This window comes from Girardinichthys multiradiatus, chromosome 20 (assembly GCF_021462225.1).
Source record: "Girardinichthys multiradiatus isolate DD_20200921_A chromosome 20, DD_fGirMul_XY1, whole genome shotgun sequence".
Classification (NCBI taxonomy): Eukaryota; Metazoa; Chordata; class Actinopteri; order Cyprinodontiformes; family Goodeidae; genus Girardinichthys; species Girardinichthys multiradiatus.
Genome location: NC_061812.1, coordinates 28101639 through 28119723, shown reverse-complemented (window position 1 = coordinate 28119723; position 18085 = coordinate 28101639). Strand labels below are relative to the sequence as shown.

General features: G+C 38.7%; 1 non-coding gene across 1 annotated transcript; it reads right to left on the bottom strand.

The window, feature by feature from the left end:
- Positions 1-15580: 15580 nt before the first annotated feature.
- Positions 15581-15653, bottom strand: trnaf-gaa. Its single transcript has one exon. It is a non-coding gene; the product is annotated as a tRNA-Phe (tRNA).
- Positions 15654-18085: the final 2432 nt, after the last annotated feature.

The window sequence follows — 18085 nt, the reverse complement described above, 5'->3', positions numbered from 1 at the left end:
ATAAAAATCCGAAAAGTGCGGCCAGTGTTTATGTTTAGTCCCCTTTACTTTGATACCCCACAATAAAAGAAAGCCACAGCAAGTTTGTTTAGTTTTATCTGCTCTTTTGTATACAGAGGCTTGTAAAAGTATTCACACCCCTTGAACTTTTCACATATTGTCACATTACAACCACAAACATAAATATATTTTATTTACGTTTTCTGCATGTGATGGTTCATCCGCATCCTGCTTCAGCTTTGCTCTGCTGACACTTTGAACAAAGAGGGACAATGGGTACTCAGGAGTTCACTGTTCAAAGGTGCACGTTCAATCATTTGGATGTATTTTAACCCATTTGTTTTACACGGAAGATGCATGAAGAGTCCGGAGAGATTGACCAAAGAGGGAGCTGGACGCAGGATGTTTGACATTTCACTTTGACCCCCTACATACGTAAAATGAAGCCAGGGCCGTTCTCTGTGGGGCTCTAAACGTTTTATTGGCTGAAGAAGGGAATATGTAGTTTATTGCATTTTTATTGCATGAGAATTTTTTGCTCTTTCGAAATGTTTAGTCTTCACTTTGTTTTCAAATCTCAGATGTACCCAGTTGTTGTATTGTTGCATACATTTACAGTGGCTTGTAAAAGTATTCATAACCCTTGAACTTTTCACATATTGTCACATTACAACCACAAACATAAATATATTTTATTGGAATTTTATGTGAAAGACCAACACAAAGTGGTATTCAGCTGTGAAGTGGAAAATTATACATCATATCTTTTTTTTATGAATAAAAAACTGAAAATGGCAAAAGTTGTGCAAAAGTATTCAGCCCCCTGAGTCAATACTTTGGGAATCCACCTTTTGCTGCAGTTACAGCTGCAAGTCTTTTATGGTATGTCTCTAGCAGCTTTGCACATCTAATGACTGACATTTTTGCCCATTCTTTGCAAAACATCTCAAACTGAGTCAGATTAGATGGAGAGCATTTGTGAACAGCAGTTCTCAGATCTTAACACAAATTCTCAATTGGGTTTAATTGTGGACTTTGACTGGGCCATTCTAACACATTAATATGTTTTGTTTTAAACCATTTCATTGTAACCTTGGCTTTATGTTTAAGTTTGTTGTCCTGCTGGAAGGTGAACCTCCGCCCCAGTCTCAAGTCTTTTGCAGACTCCAACTGGTTTTCTTCCGAGATTGCCCAGTATTTCGCTTCATCCATCTTCCCATCAACTGTGACCACCTTCCCTGTCCCTGCTGAAGAGAAGCACCCCCAGAGCATGATGCTGCCACCACCATATTTGACAGTGGGGATGGTGTGTCCAGAGTGATGCGCAGTGTTAGTTCTCCGCCACACATTGCGTTTTGCCTTTTGGCAAAAAGTTAAATTTTGGTCTCGTCTGACCAAAGCACCTTCTTCCACATGTTTGCTGTGTCCCCAACATGGCTTCCAGAAAACTGCAAATGGCATTTTTTATGGTTTTCTTTTAACAATTGCTTTCTTCCTGCCGCTCTTCCATAAAGACCACATTTGTGCAGTGCACGGCTAATAGTTATCCTGTGGACACATTCCCAAACCTGAGCTGTGGATCTCTGCAGTTCATCCAGAGTCACCATGGGCCTCTTGGCTGCATCTCTGATCAGTGCTCTCTTGTTCGGCCTGTAAGTTTAGGTGGACGGCTTTGCCTTGGTAGGTTTACAGTTGTGCCATACTCTTCCCATTTCTGGATGATGGATTGAACAGTGCTCCGTGAGATGTTTTATAGTCTAACCCTGTTTTAAACTTCTACAGAACTTTATCCCTGACCTGTCTGGTGTGTTCCTTGGACTTCATGATGCTGTTTGCTCCCCAATATTCTCTTAACCAACCTCTGAGTGTCATGATGTAGGGTTGTTTGGTTTTTGGTTTCGGGGTTTTTCCTTATGTTTTTCACTGTTCAAGTTTTGAATCATGTTTCTGTTTATTTTCCTGGTCATGCTTTTGTTTTGTCGTCTTGTTTTGTCAAGTTTGGTTTTCGGATCTGGTTATGCTTTTGCTTCATATTTTTCTAGTTTGTGTTCAAGAGTCTCTGTTTTGCTCCAGTTACATTTTGTTCTGTTAATTAAGTTTATTCAGTTCACCTGCTTCAAGTTAATCTGTCTCCTTATTCCACCTGGTTTTCACGCCATATATTCACACCTGTTCTGTTAGTCTTTGCGGAAACATCTTTCATTCTCATGCTCATGTCTTGTTCTAAAACCAAGTCTTGTCTTTTTGATCTTGCCATGCCTGTCTTGCCTGCCCGTTTGTTTTGTTCCTGCCTCCTGCTGTGAGTGAGTTTTTGTTATTAAACCTTTTTTTTTCACTTACCATCACGCTGCCTGCTCGTCTGCATTGTGGGGTCTAATATCAAGTAAACCGTGACACTGAGGCTGTCACAGAGCAGCCGTATTTGTACTGAGATTAGATTGCACACAGGTGGACTCCATTTAGTCATTAGCTATCATCAGAGTAAAGGGGAATGAATACTTTTGCACGCCGCACTTTTCCGCTTTTATTTGTAAAAAGTTTTTAAAATCATATATAATTTTCTTTCCACTTTTATACCTTATTCCTTTGTGTTGGTCTTTCACATAAAATTCCAATAGAATATATTTAAGTTTGTGGTTGTAATGTGACAATATTTGGAAAAGTTCAAGGGTTATGAATACTTTTACAAGCCACTGTAAATGTATGCAACAATACAACAACTGGGTACATCTGAGATTTGAAAACAAAGTGAAGACTAAACATTTCGAAAGAGCAAACAATTCTCATGCAATAAAAATGCAATAAACTACATATTCCCTTCTTCAGCCAATAAAACGTTTAGAGCCCCACAGAGACCGGCCCTGGCTTCATTTTACGTATCTAGGGGGTCAAAGTGAAATGTCAAACATCCTGCCTCCAGCTCCCTCTTTGGTCAATCTCTCCGGACTCTTCATGCATCTTCCGTGTAAAACAAATGGGTTAAAATACATCCAAATGATTGAACGTGCACCTTTGAACAGTGAACTCCTGAGTACCCATTGTCCCTCTTTGTTCAAAGTGTCAGCAGAGCAAAGCTGAAGCAGGATGCGGATGAACCATCACATGCAGAAAACGTAAGCACAACTAGGGTCATCAGCACTGCAACCTTGTGCTGCACAGAGATCTGTTACGTAAACATCGGATGTGGACCACTGGCTTCTAATGAAGAGAAGAAGACCGCTGATTATATCCAGGCTTATCTGCAGAAAAGCAAATATGTGTGAATGCACCCTTTTTTTAAAGAAACAACAATTCTGATTTAATATTATTTAGAAAAGCCCTATGTTAAACTGCGTATGCAGCAACTATTAATCAAAGAAAAAAAACAACCAGGATTCTAATTATTTTGACTTTTAAACCCCTGATATTTCCCACCTTGTCCTGACTACTCAGCTACATTTGATCATAAACTATTTGTTTGTCTTTCTTCTTCTTTTATGCTACAACCACAAAGTTTAAATTTACTGACAGTTTATGTGATAAAACAGAACAAAGTGAAGAAAAGAAAGAATACATAATTTTCAATAATAAAAAAAAAAAACATCTGAATGTGGCTGCATTTCTATTCCAGGTTCCCTGAGTCAATATGTAGAACTAAGTCTCGTGGGACGTGTCTCTGCTCATCTTGGTTCTTACATTGTTGTCAATTATATTTTGCAGTTAAATTGCACTGTATTATTTGAGCATCAATTTTCAAGTCTTGCCACAGATTCCCAGTTGGATTTAGGTCTGGACCATTCTAAAACGTAAATGTGCTTCAATAAAAACCATGGAGTTGTAGCTCTGACTGCGTGTTTAGGGTTATGTCATGCTTGAAGGTGAACATCTGCCCCAGCGGCAAGCTTCTAACAAGTTTCTCCCAATATTGTCCTGTATTAAGCTCCATCCCTCTTCCCATAATGCTGTTCAGTTGCCCTGTCTCCGATGAAAAAAGCCTCTCCATAGCATCATGCTGTCACCACCATGTTTCACATTGGGAATGATGTGGTCAGGGTGACGTGCAGTGTTAGTTTTGCTCTATTTGTAGCATTTTGCATGTAGACCTTCAATATAAAAACATTAAAAAAAAAACGTATCATTTTCACACTTATTCACAACTTCAGCTGGTCTATGACAATACATATCTATGAAATACAGAAGTTTGAAGATTGTGGTTGTAAAGCGACACATTTCAAAGGTTTTAGGTACGTTTGCAAGGCAATTTGGCTAAACAGTTGTAGTCTTCAGTCCTTCATCAGGCATTCCATCGAGATCCATCATTCATCAGGATCTGATACAACCATAGGGGTAAAGGTATTATTTTTGGGAAACATTTGTAAAGCACTACAATAAAAAGTTAAGTTCTTTAATACATTTTGTTACTTTACTCGTCAAATGAAGAGTGAACTCAATAAGGGAAGGGTTGAATTCACTGAGGCCAGAAGAAGTAAGATATTTTTCAAGCATGAAACAAAGTAATAATACTAATAACAGTCATTCTAAAAAGCATTTTTGAAATTAGGCCAGGGTTTCCACACATTCCTATTCCCAGTAACAGACATTTTGACCTTTTGCATACAAGCCACAAACTTAGTGTGCCCATAAATTTTCCATGCTGCATTTCCAACATAAAATTTTATGTTCGGCTTCCTGAGTTTACAAACATACAGAAATGCTGACTGATCAAACACTCTCCCAAGATTCTGATTATATAGAAATGAATGCATTTATTTCTAAAATTAAATACATTAATGTCAGAAATACTGTTGCCAGAGCTGTAGATTAGAACATAGTCACCCTAAACCAACGCCTACCATACTGCAACTATGTTTCTGGTTGTGTACAGATGTGTTTCTGCAGGTGTTACATGATAATATGTGTCAACAAGTGTTGGGGCTCTTCAGAGAGTATACGCTTCACTTATTCATCTTAACCTCTTCACCTTGTGTTCTCATACTTGGGGACGCGGTAACGTAACACCAGGAAAACCTCTGTGTGTGGCCACAGCCAACTCCAATCTGCAGAAAATCGATATGCATGTCTGTCAGCAAAAGAAAAGACATAATGAGCTCGGGGAGATAATTCTGATGAACCAATGGCTTCTTTTTGAGCTCACCAAGAGAATTACAGGAAAAAAAGAGTGTTAAATGATCTGAACACATGAGGCTGGGGACCCTGAGGGTGTTACAGTCTTCCTGCTAATTAGGACAGCTGTGCTGTTAACTCTTGATCTTGTTTCAGGGGGAACTCATCAAACTTTTCACAGTCAAATCTTGTGAGGAGAATCAAATGGGGCACACATTTATCCAACTGGAAGCTTGAAGGCATATTAACTGGCAACTTAAAGTAAAAAATAATCTACTTTAATCTATGTAAAAAGTATTTTTAATAATATATTACCAATGTACTTACAGGGGTTGGACAATGAAACTGAAACACCTGGTTTTAGACCACAATAATTTATTAGTATGGTGTAGGGCCTCCTTTTGCGGTCAATACAGCGTCAATTCGTCTTGGGAATGACATATCCTGCAGTGGTCAGAGGGATTTTAAGCCATTCTTCTTGCAGGATAGTGGCCAGGTCACTACGTGATACTGGTGGAGGAAAACGTTTCCTGACTCGCTCCTCCAAAACACCCCAAAGTGGCTCAATAATATTTAGATCTGGTGACTGTGCAGGCCATGGGAGATGTTCAACTTCACTTTCATGTTCATCAAACCAATCTTTCACCAGTCTTGCTGTGTGTATTGGTGCATTGTCTTCCTGATACACGGCACCACCTTCAGGATACAATGTTTGAACCATTGGATGCACATGGTCCTCAAGAATGGTTTGGTAGTCCTTGACAGTGACGTGCCCATCTAGCACAAGTATTGGGCCAAGGGAATGCCATGATATGGCAGCCCAAACCATCACTGATCCACCCCCATGCTTCACTCTGGACATGCAACAGTCTGGGTGGTACGCTTCTTTGGGGCTTCTCCACACCGTAACTCTCCCGGATGTGGGGAAAACAGTAAAGGTGGACTCATCAGAGAACAATACATGTTTCACATTGTCCACAGCCCAAGATTTGCACTCCTTGCACCATTGAAACCGACGTTTGGCATTGGCATGAGTGACCAAAGGTCCGGCCCGGCCGTGTATATTGACCCTGTGGAGCTCCTGACGGACAGTTCTGGTGGAAACAGGAGAGTTGAGGTGCACATTTAATTCTACCGTGATTTGGGCAGCCGTGGTTTTATGTTTTTTGGATACAATCCGGGTTGAACCCAAACATCCCTTTCAGACAGCTTCCTCTTGCATCCACAGTTAATCCTGTTGGATGTGGTTCATCCTTCTTGGTGGTATGCTGACATTACCCTGGATACCGTGGCTCTTGATACATCACAAAGACTTGCTGTCTTGGTCACAGATGCGCCAGCAAGACGTGCACCAACAATTTGTCCTCTTTTGAACTCTGGTATGTCACCCATAATGTTGTGTGCATTTCAATATTTTGAGCAAAACTGTGCTCTTACCCTGCTAATTGAACCTTCACACTCTGCTCTTACTGGTGCAATGTGCAATCAATGAAGACTGGCTACCAGGCTGGTCCAATGTAGTCATGAAACCTCCCACACTAAAATGACAGGTGTTTCAGTTTCATTGTCCAAGCCCTGTATGTACTACATGAAAATATATAGACAGTATGTTAGTTTTGCACTTTGGCAATTACACTTTTAATATAGCTGAAAATAATTTTACTTTAGTGAACTCTATCATTTATGTACAATTACCCAAGAGCATTTCTTTTTAACTTTTTGTACAATATATTTTAGTGCCCTCAGGACCTGGAAGGATTAACCGAGTACAGTGTGATTATAATAATTTATTTTGACAGCACACTAAAATTATATTTATAAAACATAGACTTTAACATACTAACGTTTTGTATATTGTGCAGTAGTGGTTCTGCCAAGATAATTTATATGTTGTTCTTGCACCCCCTTCTCTAATACCACCCTGGGCAACTGCCCATATGGCTCATCAAAGGTTCACCATTGATTTAATGTCTCGGGTTTTCTGGATTCCCTGCTGCTTGTGTAAGCTTTGACCTTTATTTTAGTAAACCCTCCTCATTCTACTCTGCTTTCTCCTGCCTTTGGGTCTACATTTACACTTAACATAACAGTCGAATAAATGTTTACAATGTTTAAAACAAATGGACCTATGACAAATAGGGCTGGAAGAAGACCTATATTTATCTTGTCGCCATGCAGTCAGAAGGATGGTAAATGAGATAAAAAAAAAAGTGTGAAATTATTCTACTGCAATAAAAATCTATTTATTTAATGCTTTTGAAACATTTTTACCAGGGGTGACAATAAATAAAGAGGTTGCTGCACGCAGTGCAGTCTAAAACATAAATAATAAAGTGTAACATTTGAAACCTTAACAGTTCAATGTTGTGGTCTTTACTGTCTCCAGTAGTCCAGACTTCTTGGCAAACAGAGCCTAACATAAATGCATTCTCAGCCCTCTCTCTGCTTTTTTTCTCTGCCTCAAGAAGATCTGTGTAAACAACCGATGGGCCTGGTGACATGAAATAAGCTAGATAAACATACATCAACTGTAGGATGATTGGTAGGAGTGCAGAAATGTGGCTGCTGCACCCAGTATTTATAAAATCTCCTATCTGCTGAACCGACATTCCCACTTGCTTAATGCACACGGCAAAGGCAGCAATGATGGCTCCCTGATTGCCACAGGTGTTTAAAAAAATGACACCCCTTCCTCTGTGAATTAGATTACAATCATCACCGGGCTGTGGCTAGAAGAGCTTCCCTTTCATCAGACAACCTAACGAACTAATAGCCATTTATCTTGGAGGCAGCAAATGATACTCAGCACTCTCAGGGCTTTAAATGTAATTTGTTTTTTTTTGTCAGTGCTGAGTAAGAAGATGTGCACTTGCACTATCGCAACACTTGTTTTTTTTTTGCTGATTTGAGTAACAGGACACAGCTACAAAAGGAACATGTTGATCCAGGGGTCAAACCACGCTCCTTTGCTGCAGGCCCCTCATAAAGTAAAGAAGACCCTATTTTTGGGACATTTGACCTGTGGATCACGTTGCACCACCTTGCGAAGTGTGAAATGGTGAAACACTAACAAGGTGAAAACAGCACTGAATGTTTTGAAGTCATACCTCGTGTCGCAGCAACTTTCAGGAAACACCGGTTCAGTGATGTTGGTCAACATGTGATACTATTTCGGAGTTAAACACCAAAGACAAGCATGATCTGTATGTTTTTATATTTGACTTACTTTAAACTCAATTTGTGAGTTATTCTGTGGCACAAGCTGTCTCTGTTCCTTACACCGAGGACAAACTGAGATCTGGAAAGAGGAAGCACAACAGGGAGTAGGCTTGATACATACAGGAAGTGAGACTATTCTAAGTGTCTGCACCAGACAAAGCTCTCATCCTGTCCAACGTGCACTCCTGACATGCCACAGAAATACTCTAACATGTTTTAATTGCACTACCTAAGAAATATATATTTTTTTAAATTAACATTTAGATACCTGGAACTCCTTCAATCCTGCAAACAATTCATGTTTGATTTTGGACATTTTTTGTTTCAATGCAGAGTTCTTAAGTCCAAATGTCAACATTAATGTGGCACACAATGTCAGCAGAGTTTAGGTAAACGACATATTACGCCAGTTTGAGTGGTTAATGCAATATCTGTAAACACAATACAAGTGGTGTCAACTTAGTAAGGAGCAACATTCAGCCTACTGGGGTTTATTTGCACTTGTGGATGCTGCTATTATGAGTGACATCTCACCTTCTTCTCTGTGAGGTTTTTGCAAAGTATAAAGAGCTGAGTCCTGCAGTCTGATCTTTGCTGTTTCAAGTGTAGGGTGAGAAATTTGTGTTTTGCATGTCAGAGCTGTTTTCATGCTGTCTTGATGCAGAGTCTGCAGTTAAACAGATCTTCTGTATTGAAATGATAATAAATGATTTTACATACACACACAAGAGCAAGTACATTGCATATATATTGAAAAAGAATATCCAACCCTGAAGTGTGCATAGGCAGGCATTCACAATATCTGAATCATCACCTGAGACACACACAACGATTCTGTAAGACATCTTAAAGACAAAATCCAGATGACGCACATTCGAGAGACCACATTACGTGAACTGACCCTGATGGTGACCACAAGATATACAGTTTTCATGATCTGTTGGGGTGTTACAAAACACCTTGGTTTGTAGATAACTGCAGAAAAAAACAACTCACCACCCACTTTTTTACGTCTCTATAGACACAGTACTCTTTTTGGTTCAGTCAAGTCATGCTCCTTTTCTGTCTGCATGCCTGGAAAGAATCAGTCAAAGAAAAATAGCACTTATATAACACAAATTTTGTTATTGTCTGCTTGATGGATCCAAAATAAGTAATTTCATAGGTATCTGTATTTTGAAGACAAAGCAACAAAGGAAAGCATGAGTGCAAGTGATATTCTAAACCCCCTGGTTACATTTACATTAAAACGGTCACTGTTTTGCATTGGAAATACCTGGTGGAGCTCAGAAGACCCCAGTAAAAAGAATAAAGATGTTAAGACAAGGAAACCGTTGGACAGATGGAAAACTGTTCACCCTATAATTATTATTATTTGACTGCAATTCTCCAAGCAGTCTGCCATCTTCATCTGCTATCAAGAAAAATACTTGTAAAAAATGTTTACAACTCATATATAATTACTTTTATTGTATTTCAATTTTCAAAGATTTTATATTACAACTATCTTAATCGATTAAAGTTCTGATGGGTAATTAACCACAGTATATCAGTTTAACGTTTTTGGTAGTTAGGCATTTGTAAATAATTATGAAAATAATGAAAGCTTTCTGATAAATGTATTTATCAGTAGTAGCTGACTACTCTACCCACTGAACCACAGTCGCCCCAAAGCACGAATGGTCTGATAATAATGACATTTAGAAAAAAAGTAATTATTGTTGATGGTTGTTCTCTCACTTCTAACACTATGGCAACAAATGGACGTACGCAACGCCTTGCACAAGTACCCAAGCATTAATTTCTTTTTGTGTGGGATGTTTTTATGTTGTTTATTTTATATTGAATTTCTCTTTGTGTAAGTAAAGTTCAGAAAACCAGAGACATATGGAGTTTTTGTTGGTGCTTACCTCAGCTGCTGCAGCAAATGCGAAGACTAGGAAGAAAAACACGGGTGCAAATCATGTGAATCCAACACCCACTGGTGGCTGTAGCTTCGTGACGCCTCTGATAATAAATAATGTTGATTGCATGTTACATAAAGCATGGTTCTGTTGTCTGGTTTGCAGGTTTTAGTTTTCAGAAAACAATTATGTTTTTTATACTATTTCAACCTGGAAAGACTCACAAAGAGACAAAGAGAAGACAGGGATGCAATTAGCCAGAACAACCTTGAGCTCAACGCTCTAAAGACAGTGGAGATGGTTGTGAACTTCAGGCAGAACCCAGCCCCACCTGCCCCCATCACCCTCTGTGACTCCACAATTGACACTGTGGAATCTTTCCGCTTCCTGGGAACCATCATCTCCCAGGATCTCAAGTGGGAGCCAAACATCAGCTCCCTCATCAAGAAAGCCCAGCAGAGGATGTTCTTCCTGCGGCAGCTGAAGAAATTCAACCTGCCAAAGACTATGATGGTGCACTTCTACACAGCCATCATTGAGTCCATCCTCACCTCCTCCATCACCATCTGGTATGCCGCTGCTACAGCCAAGGATAAGGGCAGGCTGCAGCGTGTCATTCGGTCTGCTGAGAAGGTGATTGGCTGCAGTCTACTGTCGCTCCAGGAACTGTACACCTCCAGGACCCTGAAGCGGGCAGGGAAGATTCTGGCTGATCCCTCCCACCCCGGTCACAGACTCTTTGAGACTCTCCCCTCTGGCAGGAGGCTGCGGTCCATCCGGACCAAAACCTCACGCCACAAGAACAGTTTTTTCCCATCTGCCACCAGCCTGGTTAACAAAGCCCGGAAACCACCCTGACATTCTCCCTTTCCCCCACACCCCCCCCCTTTTTTTGCTGACAGGACACCTGTAACCTGCAACTCTATGCGTTACATTAACGCTCAGCATGGACTCCTGCCATACTTGCACAATGATCACCTGCACTGTTGTATTGCTCTTGCATCTTATACTGCTCTATATTTACTCTCACTCACTTAAAACTGTGCACATATATTTATATTATATTGTAGAAATGTTTATACTGTTTAATTTGTACTGTATTGCACCGACTACGCCAAAACAAATTCCTTGTATATCCAAAAATGTACTTGGCAATAAAGCTTTTCTGATTCTAATTCTGATTCAGAAAAGTTTATTAGTGCATGTTAATATCTTTGGCACTCGGACCCCAGTGGAAGACGCGAATGCTGAGAATGACATGGGCTTGAATGAACATCTTAGGGTTAGATTTAAAGATGTCTTTCCCCCCTGGGATCTGATCCTGGTGGTGGAGTGGAGGCCTGAGGAGATTTGGAAAGAGTTTGGAAGCCAAATGGTTGAGATGGGGTGGAGGAGGGTCAAAGTTCAGCTGCAGAACGGAGGGTTCCATGGATGAAGATCTTTTAAAGCGGAGCCTTGAAGGGTGATTGGCCGGGGAGAAATGCAGACTTGACGCTGATTGGTGGAGCAGAGCCGCATGGAGGAGTAATTAGACGAAGCTGGAGGTGATGGTGAGTTTTCCATGTTGAATTTTCATTTAAACTCCATTTCACATACTTAAATTGGTTTTTAATATAGCATGTTAAAAGAACAGCTAAATCATAAATCTGAAACATAAACAAAGATGTATTGAATATTTTTTATTATGCCTGGTACAACCCTAATTCCAATGAAGTTGGGAAGTTGTGTGAAACATAAATAAAAACAAAATACAATGATTTGCAAATCCTGTTCAACCTAAATGCAGGTGAATACACTACAAAGACAAGATATTTAATGTTCAAACTGATAAACATTGTTGTTTTTCTTATTTTTATTCTTTATTTTTTTTGTGCAAATATTCACTCATTTTGAATTTGATGCTTGCAACCTAAAATTTGAGACAGGGCCATGTTTACCATGGTGTTACGTCAACTTTCACTTTAACATCAGTCAATAAGCGTTTGGGAACTGAGGACACTAATTGTTGAAGCTTTGTAGGTGGAATTATTTCCCATTCTTGATTGATGCACAACTTCAGTTCCTCAACAGTCCAGGGTCTCCATTGTTGTATTTTGTGTTCATAAAGCGCCAATGAGCACTAACACACCATCATACCATCACAGATGCTGGCTTTTGAACATTGCACTGATAACAATCCAGATAGTCATTTTCCTCTTTGGCCCCGAGGACACAACATTCATGATTTCCAAAAAGAATTTTAAATGGGGACTCCTCAACCCACAGCACATTTTTCCACTTTGCGTCACAGGACTACCTTAGTTTTGCACATGAGATCCTAAAGGAAGGTAGAAAAAGCATAAAACATCAATCCAAGATGAGGAGTTATTATTGTCATTCAAAATGAAAAAAAAAACATACAGCTGCTGATAGTTTTCAGAGGCTGAACCAAAGAACTCAGGAAGAAATAACTGTAACTAAAATAGAAAAAACTTTACAAATTTGAAAAATTACAACAATGCAGCTTGGATATGTGTGCAAGTGTGCTGCAGTGACAAGCTAAACAAGTGTTGCAGTTACACCTTGCAATTTTGTATAGCAGCAAATGTGCAGCTGTTAAGTTAAACAAATCCAGTCTATTTTAATTTAATTTAACTATTTCTTAAAGTTCTCTGGTCATGTTCCCCATTTTTCCTGATAATTTGGCCCCTGTACATGATCATTTAAAAATACATACAGAATGAAGCATACATTTTTTATGTCTAAATGAACTAAACAGCATGTATCATGATTTTTGCTTATAACGTTTTACATATGAAATATGACAAAATATGACAAAAAGCACGGATAAAACTGAGCCCAAAGCACCACAAATTCACCACAAGGGTAAATGACCACTTGGGACAAAACCTATAATTCGAAGTGCTAACATTTTGGCATAATTCAAATAGAGGTTTTAAATCGTGCTCATGTTCTGAGGAGTACTTTTACTTTGATGTGCCCCGGCATGCGTCAGCAAGTAGTTTCAAAAAACACCAAAATGGCCCACTTTACATTAGCTGAAATTGCAGTGCTTGTGCAGGTCGGATTTTTCTCCACATAATCAGTTTCTTTTACTCATGACAGTTCAACTTCACTACAGCAAAAGTTGTTATAACTAACTCTGCAGTTTGTTTTCCCAGAGCAACATGTTTAGCCCTAAAAAGTCCCTTCAACATAATGATACACATGCAGTGGGTGGAAGGGAAGTTAAAATACTTAGTTAGACACCAGCTGCCGTCAAACAATCTACTAAGACATAGAGGGGAGATCAAGTTGCAGCTAAAGCTAATTATCATGGTTTAACATGTAGGAGTAACAGTTAGGAGTGCAGTTTTTGATTCTACACAACCTTTTCTGTGTTGTCATTAAACAGCTGCACATCCATTTGATATATTCCAATAAAAATGTATTTTTTTAAATCAAGTAAACATGCTGTCTCTGTCCTACAACAATTGTCCATCAGACTCTCTGGATCCAGAAGATATGTTATCCACATATGGTACTCATATCCTGCTTTTAAGAGACACATGTCTACAAGTGATTTTTTTTTGTGAAAATAAGAAAAACAATTGAAAGACTAATTTATTTAGTTATTATTATTTATTTAGTTTTTCTACTTTCAATATTTAGAGATTTTATGGTTCTAAATTGTTATGTTTTTATTAAGTTACCTGAATCAGTTTGTATTGTCTTGTTGTTTAAAAGTGCAACAGTAGTAAATGTGTTTCATTAAAAATAAAATAATGAGCGACTCTTACATATTGAAGCAGAAGCATCGTTTAATGACCAATGATTGCTTGCTCGAGGAAATCACCAAATTTTCTTAGATAAACTTTATATCTTTACGAGAACAAAGATGCTAAAGTGCTAAATTTAGAAATTATGTGTGAAACTTTTTCATTATTGCTCTAGTTCTTTAAATAGCAATTAATTTGTGTACATTAAAAATGCATATAAACGGTGGTTTATATTCTGCCTATAACTTCTAGTTTTTTGTTTTTGTTTTTTGTTTTAACTATGATGCTATTAATCTTTACTGTTATTCTGAATTGCTCCCTCTTAAAAGCTGAATAGTCACCCCAAACATATATTTTATTGGAAATCAATGAAATTATTTACTGTTCCTTTTCAACTCAAACTCTGTTGTCTATTTATTTACTAAACAAGACTGCCCCCTGGTGGACTTTCTTTGAATTGGTTTCGTTTTATTGTAAAAGACCCAACATTCATACAGCTTGAGCTTTTTTAAAATGTTAGGTAACAGGCTAAAAAAAATCCATCATATTTTGCGTTGGGGACCAGAAAAACCCCAATAAAACACATTTAAGTTTAAGGGTGTAAAAATCTTAAAATGCATAACAAATATGATTGTCAATAGTTTTCAGATGCTGAAACAAAGAGCTCAGGACATACAGGAGAAATAACTGTTTACTATGGAAATTATATGTTATGATGATCCAGCTTAGATAGGTGTGCCATATTGATTGACCTAATCAGGTGTTCCAGATAGACTATCCTTATTTTTCTGCAGTTTTTGTGTATTATAGCAGCAAATTTACCGAATTCAGCTGTTAAATTGCATAACTCAAATTTATGTCAGTTTCTTTGATATGAAGTGGCTTCGTAATTAACTTTTTTACATTCTCTTACTGCTATGTGTTAGATTAGTTACATTGTATTCTCTGGCTGCATTATAGTCATGTGTATCCTGTAAAAAAAAATAATAATAATAAGCAGCAGCTGCTATTATTTGTTAGCTATTGATTGTGTGTTACCGTATGCCACAGCGCTTTTACGTATCTGTTTTCCAATATGGTTTTGAATTAATGAGCCACAGTCCTTTGTAAAATTTAAACCTTTACTCTCTTTATAAAGATACAAAAAAATGTAAATGTAAATTTTGAAATTAAGTCAGACACTTATAATGTTTACTAAGAACTGCATGGAAATATTTATTATGTTCCCATTGTTAACTTTGTTTCCTTTTATTAAAAGATTTGCTGAGCAAAACTCCCCTTTTGGTGGAAATTCGTGAATTTATTTCTGTGCAAGACCCTGCAGGTTTAAAATTTTATAGTCACTAGAATACGCTTGCATTTGAAATAGAAAAAACAGTGTAACCTCGAGGCCTACTTTCTAAAGCATTTATTGCAAATATACGTGATGACACATGATGATACACATAAAATAAAATCCTATGAGCAGGTGCATTGCTTGACGTCAAGCACTTTAGTCGTGACAACGCAAATCGCCGTTATTTAAATGAAATATGGTCCATAATTGTCATTTGCGGTATTTACCAAAAAAAAAAAACAATGTGCCACACAACGCACTGCCGAAACCCGGGATCGAACCAGGGACCTTTAGATCTTCAGTCTAACGCTCTCCCAACTGAGCTATTTCGGCCTGTAGCACTACGTCACTATGACGACATATTGTTCCGATCCGTCGTTAACGGGTTTCGAGAGTTATGGAGGGTTGCCTTAGAGGAGTCCTAAAGAATGTAACTAGTAGTAGTAGTTATCTGCTATGCATTTGTGACTGCCATTGAAAAAGTGTCAAAGCGAAGGATCGTTTTAACTGAATTCTTTTTAAGTCTTTAGTTTGAACACAAGATGGCGCCACACCGCTCATATCGATCAAGAAATTAACTCAAAAGAAAATAAAAATTACAGTAAAGTTTAACACACAAACGGGGTAACAGTAATTAGATTGCAACTTAGAGGATTTACAGGACCTGCTCTGAACATCTTGGTTCCAGATACCACTGGGTCTAGTGGAGTCGATGCTTTGAACGGTCCTGCCTGATTTGGGCGCGAAATAAGGACCTACACACTTCATTTCCGTTAAGTTTTATTTATATAGCGCCAATTCACAACACATGTTGTCTCAAGGCACTTCACAACAGTCAGGTACATACATTCCTATTAATCCTAACCATTGAACAGTGCAGTCAGATTCAGTTATTTATTCAAATTGGATAAAAAGTTTTTCTGTCTAATGAAACCCAGCAGATTGCATCCAGTCAGTGACTTGCAGTCATCCTCCTGGATGAGCATGTAGAGACAGTGGACAGTCACTGGTGTTGACTTTGCAGCAATCCCTCATTCTGAGCATGCATGTAGCGACAGTGGAGAGGAAAAACTCCCTTTTAACAGGAAGAAACCTCCAGCAGAACCAGGCTCAGTGTGAGCGGCCATCTGCCACGACCGACTCGGGGTTTGAGAGAACAGAGCAGAGACACAAAGAGAACAAAGAAGCACTGATCCAGAAATACTTTCTATGGGAAGGAAAAGTAAATGTTAATGGAGATAGATCCTTTAGTCGTTTCATCTAGAAAGAAAGAACAGATCAACTCAGAGCCAGTTTTCAAGGTTAGAGTCTGAAAGAGAGCACATAGAGTTAGTCACAGTAAAAGCTCAGTCAATTTCCATGTCTAGGAGAGAGAAAGGGTTAAACACTAAAAGACAGGGCTATGTGGATCATCGGTAGAGGGTGAGCATTAAGTTGTTGCCAGCAGAAGCTTGGACGATGCCGCTCTCTAGAAAGGTGTAGACAGAGTCAGGCCAGGTGTAGCTTCTAGGAAGAGAAAAGAGTGTGAACATAAAGTTCAAAACTGAAATAACAGCAAATAATGCAAAATTGGAGAGTAGTGTGAGAATGTAGTGAAGAGGGTGAAAGTGGTCATTATGTCCTCCAGCAGCCTAAGCCTATAGCAGCATAACTACACAGATAGATTCAGTTTCAGTTTATTTATTTATATAGCGCTTATTTACAACAATGTCCTCTCAAGGCACCTCACAAAGGGTCCGTAACGGTGCGGGGCCGCCGGGGAGGCCAGACCAAACCACCAAGTGCCAGAGCCCGGCCACCCCAGAACGGGCCACGTGTAGGGGCACTAAGGAAAATAATAAACTGATAAAGTTTGTCCATCTAGAGCCCACTGATGTCCATTGTTATACCAAAAACCACAAGGATTGGGATACCTCTCTCTGTCAGACTGATTATAACCATTGGAAAAGAGAAGGGGGTCATACAGGTAGGAGGGTGTGTTTGCACTAGAGGGTCACATGGGAGTGGATTTTCTCTCCTGTCCCATCCCAATCCCAGGCCAGCATAACGAAAAAAATACTGTCCCGTCCCACTCCTGGTAAATTGACTCCCACTCCCATCCCGCTCCCATTCAGAACGACTCCCACTCCTGTTTTTGTTTTCTTCATTTAGTCTTTTGGCAATTTCTTTGTTTGAAGGACCAGTTAGGTCCCTGTTTTTAGCTGTAGTAAAGGCCAGTTAACGTAAAAATAATAATAATGAAGAAATAATAAAATATCAAACAAGGAAACAGACCATGCCTATCTTAGTTGAATAAACAAAATGTACCTAGTTGTATTTTACTTATTTATTAAGTGATCGTTTCCTTTGAACAATGACATCACTTTTATGTTTCAAGTTGCTGAAACGAAAGAAAAATGCCCCTAGTAAGAGAACTGTACTTGGTGAACAAAAGGCCAAAAAGGCATTACCTTCATAATTTAGAAACTGTACCTCAATGGTTCACAGCCCTGGTCCTCAGGGACCCCTTCTCTGCAGGTTTTAGATGTTTGTCTGCTCCAGAACAACTGATTTAAATTCTGACATGACCTCCTATACAGGCATCAAGAATGGAGGGTCAAACTGGACAAAATTAATACAATAAAATCATCATTAAATAAATAAATGTTGTGAATGTCCCATAAGTGAAGTAAATGTAACATGAAAGAAATGTAACATTAAATGTGCCGTCAAATTAAAGGTACCATTTATTTATTTAATACATCATTAGAAACCCCTCCTTGAAC